The sequence below is a fragment of the Mustela putorius genome, unplaced genomic scaffold (genome assembly GCF_011764305.1).
Source record: "Mustela putorius furo isolate JIRA1106 unplaced genomic scaffold, ASM1176430v1.1 tig00003898_pilon_pilon_pilon, whole genome shotgun sequence".
NCBI classification, from domain to species: domain Eukaryota; kingdom Metazoa; phylum Chordata; class Mammalia; order Carnivora; family Mustelidae; genus Mustela; species Mustela putorius.
The window spans coordinates 11,775,728-11,783,112 of NW_025422047.1; the positions used below are offsets into that span (position 1 = coordinate 11,775,728).

Genomic DNA, 7,385 nt, shown 5'->3' on the forward strand with positions numbered 1-7,385 from the left:
CTGCTATACCAAAATACCACAGGCTGGGTGGCATATCAACAGCAGAAATCTGCTTCTCACAGTTCCAGAGGCTTGGATGTCCAAGATCAAGGCATTAGCAGGGTCATGTTCTGGTGAGGACCCTCTTTCTGGGTCATAGCCAGTACCTTTTCACTGTGTCCTCACAGAGTGGGAAAGGAGAGGGAGCTCTGTGGGATGTCCTTTGTAAGAATAAGAATCCCATTCATGAGGGCTCCACCCTCGTGACCTAATCTCCTCCCAAAGGCTCCATCTTCTACCACCATCACACTGGGCATTAGGATTCCAACACATGAATTTTGGGAGGACACAAACATTCAGATCATGGCAGAGGCTGTATACCAGACTCAGTGCTATGTGCTGAACATGCCGCAGGCTGAAGAAATGGGTCCCTCGTGTTTAAAATGTGTCCCTAGTGTTTTAAATTAAGACATGGGGGAGTTAATGGAAGAGGCACTTGGGGAGGAGGGTGTGGAGATAGGAAAGATGGAGAGAAAGGATAAGAAAGAGAAGTCACTGCCTTGGGGGCCCACAGGTCAGGAGGAGGCCATTGGATATAATGAGGAAGGCAAGAGAAGATGAACGAGAGAGATTCTTATACACTAGAAGTGGTGAGGCGGAACCAGCAGAATTTCGCCCTGACATGACATACTGTCTCTGTTGGTGTGCCTTATGGTTTTCAGTTCCCTTTCCAACAGCCAGTACTTTCCTAGCTTTCTGATGTTCCTGTTTTTTTTTTTTTTTCCTGAGCCAGCAGAGAGGACACCTTTGCAATTGTGTTCTCTGTAGCATCCCCATTTATCTTGAAAGCCTACCAGAATTGCTGCAGTGACTGGCTGTTCTACTGTATGGAAGTTCTACTTCATTTGTATGAATGTATGTATGTGTGTATGTACATTCTATGTACATACTATGTATGATCTACTTCCTTTTCCCCTTATGTGTGTGTGTGTGTGTGTGTGTGTATGCATAATGGGTGCATGTGTACACAAAAGAGAAGTAAGGGGACCTGGACTGTTGTAGTTCAGTCCTTACAATCCATTTCAAACAGAAGGATCCTGGTGACCTGGATCACAGTGGCATTCACCCCTGTGCATCAGAGTCAGAAGCTTGATTTTGTTGGCACCCTAAGAAAATAGTCATTTCCCATTAACTTGGCTCACAGAAACTAATAAATACAAAACAGACTATTGAGGGTATGTGGGAAAATGTACGTATGTTCTAGAGAGCCATACTGAAGTGAGTGGGGACGCAATGACCTGGGTCTATTATTTGCCTTAAACTATTTTAGTTTTTCAAAATGCAAGAAAGTGAAGCAAGTGTGGGAAAATCTTGATAATGATTGAATCTGGGTAATGGGTATTTTATACTATCTGTATGTTTTGTATGTTATAATCTCATTATTACTATATCTGTACCTCTGTGTGTTTGGAATTTTTCTTAATATAAAAATTAAACATATAGGGGCACTTGGGTGGCTCAGTGGGTTAGAGCCTCTGCCTTCAGCTCAGGTCATGATCCCGGAGTCCTGGGATCGAGCCCCGCACTGGGCTCTCTGCTCAGCAGAGAGCCTGCTTCCCTCACTCTCTCTGCCTGCCTCTCTGCCTACTTATGGTCTCTGTCTGTCAAATAAAAAATAAATAAATAAATCTTTAAAAAATTAAACATATAAAGAAAATGACGGTAATTTCCAGAAAAATTAAAAATCAGGTTACCTTGGTGTTCAAGTTACCTTAACCAGGAATACAATGTAGAAAGCTAATTCAACGTAAGACTACTGGGTCACCCAAGATGGTGACGTATTCTTGTCTGCAGCTAGGAGCTCATTCTCCCCTTCTGCTCTTCTACCTCAGGATCTAATTCTGGGTTCTGTCTCAGAGACTAAGGCATCTGATTTTGACATCCACGGGCTTCTCCAGTTTTACGCCCTGTCCTGGGTCAGACACTTAAATCCTGCTCCAGACTGAGTGGGTTGGTGCGTCTATTGTGACCGCCACTGGCAACAGGCATCTGGTTCTCCTACTTCCAGCTTCTCATTTTGCTTTAGGACTTCTCATTCGTGGGATACATGAGAGACCCTGCTGACTCAAGTGCTGGTTCAGCTTCCACTCCTGCTGAACCACCATTCTATCAGATCTTGTAAGGGCTTGAAACCTGCAAAGCAGCGAGGCATGGTGCAGAGAGGATTCCTGACCTTGCTGCCTGATCTGTCGGTCCACTTTCTGCCTTGTTTGCCTGGAACCCACCCCAGGAAGGACACAGATGGCTAAAGGGAAAGGTGCTGAGGATACCTCTGTGTTTTACAAATCGTGTTCAAGGGCATGATTTATTAATTCAATCCTCATTCAGATCTGTGAGAAAGTTATCATTCCTATTTGAAGAGATAGGAAACTAGGACGCTGCAAGGTGAGGTCATGTGTTTATAGCCACAGAGTTAACTAGCAGCAGGACCCTGATAGGAACTTAGGTATTCCTGGAGGAGTTTATCTGTATCTAAATCCAAGTTATTACTAAGCTAGTATAATTCCCTAATTAAACTATTATTTGTAGTAACCAGGCTGAATTACCACAAATGATGAGTCATTATTAGAGCAGGCTAAAGTTGTTCAATAGTGAAATGCCTTACTTCCTTTTCATCTGTGTGTTACGAATTTATTAATTTTTTTCTAAGATTTTGTTTATTTATTTGACAGAGAGAGAGAGACAGACAAATGGACAGCACAAGCAGGCAGAGCAGCAGGCAGAGGGAGAAGCAGGCACCCCCACTGAGAGGGGAGCCCAATGCAGGACTTGATCCTAGGACCTGAGCCAAAGGCAGATGTTTAACAGACTGAGCCACCCAGGCACCCCTGTATTTACTAATTTAAACAAGACATTCCTAATGTTTCATTATGAGGAGTTGATAAATAATATCTATAGTTGATAAGTCAAGCAAAAGGGGTATAAATGTATCACATACAGTTTCAGTGGTAATTGAGAGAACTTAAAACAGAAACTTGTTGGAACCTGAGTAATGGGTGTGGCAGAGATGTGGTTGGTGGGGATGGGAGGAAGGAGACTTTTTCTTTCTCATTTTATTTTATTTTATTTTATTTTATTTTTTTTTTTTTTAAAGATTTTATTTATTTATCTGGGGGGGGGAGAGTGAGCACAGGAAGACAGAATGGCAGGCAGAGGCAGAGGGAGAAGCAGGCTCCCCACTGAGCAAGGAGCCCGATGTGGGACTAGATCCCAGGACGCTGGGATCATGACCTGAGCCGAAGGCAGCCGCGTAACCAACTGAGCCACCCAGGCGTCCCTTCTTTCTCATTTTAGACATGTCTATACCATGTGAATTTTTTTGGGTGGGGAGGGTGTGAGTGGATTGGGGGTGGGGAGGGCAGAGGGAGAGGGAGAGAATCTTAAGCAGATTCTGTGCTGAGTGTGGAGCCCAATGTGGGGTTCAATGTCACAACCCTGAGATCATGACCTGAGCCAAAATTAGGAGTTGGATGATTAACCAACAGCCACCCAGGTGCCCCAATACAGTCTGAATTTTTAAAAATATGGGTAAGTTTTACTTCAATAAATTTAAAAAGTCATTTAAAAGTAGAAAAAAAGAAATAAAATAGAATGAAAAGTGTCCCCTCAATGAGTGATTTTTAAGTAGTTATATGTAATACTTGGCAGCCAATAGGGAAAAACAAAAAACAAAAAACAAACCACGAGGTTCACCTACACAGATCTTAAGTAGAAAAGGCAGATGGCGACATGTTATGGTTAAGGAAATACCTAAGCATAAATATATTGTGTGCAGGTGTATGTGCACACCAAACTAGGAGGACACATATCAAAGTGACGCAAAAGTGTAAGGATGAGGGGTGGGGAGGAGAGAAAGATTGTGATAGGATTACCTCTCTTCACTTCTGGTTACGGTTTGGTTTTTTTCAAGGGGCAAGTATTGAACATGAACATGAATGGACTGTTTTGCACCTTCAAAGCTACAGTGGTTCTGACTACTCTCCCTTTTCCTTTTGTCAAAGGAGAGCTGAGTGTGATTGCACTGTGTTATGTATGAGGGTCAGGATCTTACACTGACTTGTGGTGAAGAAATTCACTGTTCCTTAATATCGTTAGAAAAGGGGAAGTCTGTGGATGGGATCATTCCACTCTCATGTGTTAACGTCACAACAGAGCTGACCAAGTCTGATTCATGTTTCTTTTTGTGTTAGATTTCCTTCCTTTGCTTTTTTTTGACCAAGGTTGTGTGGGATTTAAATCTCCAAATTCAGTATCTTGTGATTGTAACAAGGTATCCACCCCACACTTTGGAGTTCTGGATTTGGGGTTCTTGACTAAGCCTGATACTTGATTGAATCCTTTTGGCAAGGAGAAGCCAGGTTAAGACTTGAGCAGTATGTCTGTGCATCCCAGAGGCAGCCTCCACAGAGGAGCAGAAGGAAATAGAAGATACAGTAATTAGTGTAGAGAAAACTGAAGAAGCAACATTAAAAACAAGGTGTCCTCATCTGGGACAAAAGCATCGAGGTTCAGATTTCTTAAGGAAACAATTGCAGAAAGGGAAAAAATATCTTGATTCTGGGGATTATAATATGGTTAAAGCAAAAATGAATCAAGGTTTTGAGTTCAAGTCCCACACTGAGCATGGAGCCTACCTAAACACACACGCACACAACAACAACAACAACAAAAATGAAGAACAAGCAGCTTCCTACTGTAGTTCTAGATAAGACAGAAGTCACTGGTGACCACATTCCCACTCCATAGGACCTTCCTCAACAGAAACCATCTCTTGTGGCTAGCAAGTGGCTGGCTGATCAAAAGAGCTGAACTGCATGAATCTTCTAATTCCCATTATTTCTCCTTAATATGTTACTTCTCTGCTTTTTATTTCCTTTCACTCACTAAGTCATTTGAGAATGACAGCTTTGCAGGTAGCGGTAGTGTGTGCTGCTATTTTAAGGGAATATACGTGTGCAGAGTTTTGATTAGTTTTAACAGTGCACTGATAACGAGAACATGTTAGAGCAACATAAAGTAATCTACTTGAACATGATTGTATATATTACCTAACTCCTAGTGAAGGACTGATTGAACAAGTTAAAAGCAAGTTTTAAAATTGTAATCTTTTGGCTTTCTTTAATTCATCTTAATTATAGCTTCGTATGTTACTCTTATTTAATATAACCTCTATTGTATTGATTTCTTCTGTATTTTCTTTTTGGATTTCATAAAACAGAAATTTAAGACAACCAGATGGAAGGAAGGTCACATTCTTCCAACAAAAATAGATGAGGCTCTGATAGATTTGTTTCTTTGTGCTTGAACTTGAATGGCTCTAAATGTCTTTCAACTTTAACATTAGAATTTTACTTGGGCAACATATGCCCATTCTGCTATAACTTACATGACTCTCGTGCTTAACAGCTGCCTTTGAGGCCAGTATTCTTATTCCATTCCATAGTGTCAGAATATCTTTTGTTGAAGATGTGAAGGAAGTACGCATGTGCATTGACTGTTGAATTCAGTTTTGTGCCATTTTTGTAAATACAGTAGTTTTGCACAAAAATAATCCTTTTGACGATTCATTTTCTTGTATTTTATTTTACTGTGGAAAGAATAGTTAACATAAGATTTACCCTCCTACCAAAAAATTTTTAAGTGTTGATATATTATTGTTGACTGCAGGTACAATGTTGTAGAGTCGGTCTCTAGAACTTACTAAGATTTTTTTAAAATTAATTAATTACTGAAAGATTGTTTTTATTTATTTGACAGAGACAAGGCAAGAAATGGAACACAAGCAAGGGGGAATGGGAGAGGGAGAATCAGGCTTCCCACTAAGCAGGGAGCTTGATGTGGGGCTCGATCCCAGGACCCTGGGATCATGACCTGAACCAAAGGCAGACGCTTAACAACTTAGCCACCCAGGTGCCCCCATTTTGTTTATTTTCGGTAACTTAACTTCAAGGGTCTTGCTAACATTTAGAATTTTGAAAGATAAAGTTCACTGGTTTGTCAACGCTAGAGCTCTATAGTATCTATGTGTAAAACACAAGAAAACCTTGAATTATACATTTGGGTCTTAAAAGAGGGCTGTTAGAGTTAGCATAGAGCCACTGGTATGTATTCTCTGAGATCAGTCAAGTGTTTCTACCATTCATTAGATGATTCATTCAGTCATTTATGTAATCAATTTGTGCTAGATATTGGTAACCCAAAGATAAATGAGACAGATTCACTTCTTTAAGCCATGATATGTATAATTATGAATTTACCTGGGTGACCATGGGCACACTCTCTTTGGATACTCCATTTGTAAAATGAAGGCAACATCACTGTAATATTCACTACTAGGGTTCCAGTGGAAACTAAATGAGATTAACCATACCATGTAACACAGTGTCCATCGTATACTAAGTGCTCAATAAATATCAGTTTGCCCCCCCCCTTTTCTTTTAAAGCTTACTCACCTATCTTGGTAGTTAAGTTGTTAAAGACAAAGATTTCCAAGGAGGGATCCTTAGTTTAACTCTTCCCCCATATAGCACGAGAACTTTCCTTGCTGTCGTCTTCTTGAGGGCTTTCCATGCATTGGGGCTACTGATTGACAACGTTCTCCACAAAAAGAATTTTGTTAACATTCATAGATAATCCATCATTTTTTTTTTTAAGATTTTATTTATTTATTTGACAGAGAGAGATCACAAGTAGGCATAGAGGCAGGCAGAGAGAGAGGAGGAAGCAGGCTCCCTGCTGAGCAGAGTGCCCGATGCAGGACTCGATCTCAGGAACCTGAGATCATGACCTGAGCCGAAGGCCGCGGCTTAACCCACTGAGCCACCCAGGTGCCCTAATCCATCATTTCTTTTAGGTAAATACCTAACAGTAGAATTTCTGGGTTATGGGATAGGTATATGTATAACTTGATAAGAAACTTATACCATTTTATACCTCCATTAGGAGAGTATGAGAAGTTACTGCTAATCCTCACCAACATGTGGTATTGTCAGTTTTTTTCATTTAATTTTGATGAATTCTAATTTATGTATTTTTCTTTTTCTTTCTTTCTTTCTTTTTTTTTTTTTTTTCCCCTTGTGTTTTTGGTGTGATAGCTAAGAAATTATTGCCTGGGATGCCTGGGTGGCTTTGTCGGTTAAGCATCTGCCTTTGGCTCAGGTCATGATCCAGAGTCTTGGGATCCAGTCCCATACAAGGCTCCTTGCTCAGCGGGGAGACTGCTTCTCCCTCTGCCTGCCTCTCCCCTTGCTTGTGCTCACTCACTCTCTCTATCTGATTAAAAAAAAAAAATTAAAAGAAACTATTGCTTAATCCAAAGTTACAAATATTTAGACTTCTTTTTCCTC

The 7,385-nt window shown here is 40.7% G+C and overlaps 1 pseudogene; it reads left to right on the plus strand.

The window, feature by feature from the left end:
* The first annotated feature begins 504 nt into the window (after window positions 1–504).
* LOC123388358 lies at window positions 505–4,848 on the plus strand (annotated as a pseudogene).
* The last annotated feature ends 2,537 nt before the right edge of the window (window positions 4,849–7,385 follow it).